The 2,962-nt window shown below is 43.5% G+C and overlaps 1 pseudogene; it reads right to left on the minus strand.

Moving 5' to 3' along the window:
* Positions 1-685: 685 nt before the first annotated feature.
* On the minus strand, positions 686-1,534 carry LOC144715744 (patatin-like protein 6; annotated as a pseudogene).
* Between the last annotated feature and the right edge of the window lie 1,428 nt (positions 1,535-2,962).

Consider the following 2,962-nt stretch of genomic DNA (forward strand, 5'->3'; position numbering starts at 1 on the left):
ATTTCTAAAATATATATGCATGGAATTATAATCAAGAATCCATATTTCCAGATTTCTGGAGAGTAAACCAGCATGTAACTTATCAAAGTTGTTAATGTCATACATTAGAGAGCCAACATCATCAAAGTAAAGTTGGTAAAAGTTGGAGAATATATTATCCATAAAAATATTCAAACTCAAAATTAGGGTTTTAAGTAGTCTTATATTTGGTTTTAATCATCTTCAGCACTCATTCTGTACTAACATGGAACAAGTTTAATGGGGCAGTCACCCTTGAAGTGGCCTGCTTGAACGTGATGGTGGTAGAAATTTGGTGATGCAGACCCTAGTGCTCTTGCACGAGTTTGCAGATTCTAGCTTCTCCATGTTTTTCACCTAGCTGATTAACCTCCCCCCAAATAGCATGGATTCCACACTCCTTTGGCGTAGCATTTCATCAGCCGTTCCTATCAACATCTCCACATTCCCCGCTGCAGTACCCTAGTGAGAGTCCAGGTGGAAGCTGATCCACTGTGATGCGCTCCCCTGTGGCAAGTAGGAAGCTACACCCAATCATCACTCTCTACTTGTATATGATCATATGTCATCGATGATACCCCGTCTATTGAGGTTTAGTTGCTTCCCATACACATTATAGGATTGGGTCTCTAGCATCCAATAACTATGGGAATAAATATGAGAGTAGAAGATAGGAAAAGGATGTGCCTGGATGCACACGTACTTGACAGCTTGGCACTACTCAAAGGCCAGTGCCACTACTTTGCTAAAGAGTTACGTTGATTCATTGGATCTGATTTGAGTGAGGGGTTATGGCCTATGACCTGCTTTCCACGATTCACCCACTTGCACCAATTGCACTCGGATGCGCCTATCCACACCCAAGAGACAAGACCATGAGGTCTTGGATACCGCATACTGACAGGAACTCTTGTTTGTTATGGACAATGTGGCTAGTGGAGGCCACCATGGGGCCGCCCATGGCCCGGCAATTGAGGAGGACACTGCTGACCATTCACAGACCTCGTGACAACTGGTTTGAATGTCCTTGGCTTGGCCAATGTTTCAAGTCTCATCTCCAAGAGTTGGAATTAGTAGACATATTCCACATGGGTGTTCTCACACGAGAAGAGGAAAGGCATACAGTAGTGAAGGTCATAGTAAGGGACTAGCTTGGGCTTCACCATGTTACATAGTGTCAGGTCTTCCTTCATCACCCCCTCCATTGCTGATGTCACTCTGCTGCCCTTGACACCTTCACAAAAGGGTGCTCACAATCGCAGCAGGTGTTGCCTGGGCCAAGGTGGCGCCATGTGTTGTAAGTGTGGAAGATGGAGGAAGCTCCATCTTGGGCGGGAAAGAACATGTGCACGAAGACACCTCCCATGCCCGGCCCAATGATGATGTTGAAAGAGTCAGATATCTGGGCATTGGCATCGTCAGACTTGGTCTTGAGGCATGGTTCAGGGCACACGAGAATCCAAGTGGGCCAAATCCCATGCATGCCAGAGCTGTCCTTGATGTTGAGGATCCAAACCTTGCCCCTCTAAGAGTCGCCAAGAGGGAGACAATGTATTTGTGGTTTGGCCAAACAAGGTTGGGGGAGAGAGGGAGGGATAGGGAGTCCACAACAGCCTTGATTGCAGCAGAAGCAAAACTTGGATTTGAGGATTGAGAAGATCTCGTGGCTCAGCTTGTCCATGTTAATGCTCGGATAGTCCATCATGTTTGCGGCGGTGGTGCAGGGGATCAATCAAATGTTTACTTTTGTCCCTATGCCAGTAATCGAGCCATCAAATTGATCAAAATAAAATATTTTTTCTTTCTTTTTATTACGAGGCATTCATTCAGGGCATGCATCTCCTCTTCCGTCTCTCCAAGCTAGGGTAGGATGAGGGGATACACACAGATATGGCAGGTGGGGGGATGAAGGTGGTGATTGGGAGAGGGAGGCCTTGAAGGTTATCTGTAGACAAAAGTTAAGATGGTGTGAGCAGGAGGTGTTCAGAGAAGGGGGATGGGATGAGGAAAAGAGGCAACATGCAAGATGGGGATCAGAAAGCTAGCATTATATCGGCTACCTATTCCCATTAATCACCCCTCCCTGTCCCTGTTTAGGTTTAGAAAATGATTAATCCATGACGTCAATTATAAAGACAGAGTATCTTTCTGGAGCATGACTATAAAGTTGCTCCATCACCTTACTTCAATATATACGCATAGCTTTTTATTTTACATCAAATTGCTCTACTTTTCCCCACAAGAACGTAAGGACTACGACTGGATAACTAAACACAATGGACAAAAAATGATGTCATAGTGGATAGACAGTGGTAATGGTATGCACCAAGATACTAGAGAAGGCTCACCAGGGGAAATGAAATATGAAGGAGAGTAAGAGGATACACATTGCGTTGGTGTAAGGACAGATATTATGAACTCGTTTCTAGGGCTCACGTCTTGGAGAATTGCCTATCTTGGTCATCTTGTCATGCAGATAGCTGTCAAGTGGCCCTATTCCCAATCTCATTGTCATCTTTTGGCCCTCTACAATTTTGTGGCCATTTACATCGCTCGTAGAAAAGATGGCGATTGTCATTATACTGGTTTATGTTGACTGTGGGAGGCCCTTGCATCAATAAACTTATGAATATGCCTATTAGTGTAATCTTAATGAGAAAAAAACATGATGAATGGTGCTATATGGTTGAAACCTTTCTTAAAAGGCTATGAAAACCTTTGTAAATATCCACCTGTTGATCCAATGGAATCAGAGCATTGGGGGTACAACTCGATGCCAATTTGTATTCAATACGAAACTCTATCCGACTGTAAACATCTGACTCAATCTTATTACCTTATTATCAATCATATTATCAATATCATTCAGGCATTCACTAATATCATTATTTTTATACTCATTCCTTGAGAATTTTGGCTCAGTGGTCTACCCAAAACTACATAA

Source organism: Wolffia australiana, chromosome 2 (genome assembly GCF_029677425.1).
Source record: "Wolffia australiana isolate 7733 chromosome 2, ASM2967742v1".
NCBI lineage: Eukaryota > Viridiplantae > Streptophyta > Magnoliopsida > Alismatales > Araceae > Wolffia > Wolffia australiana.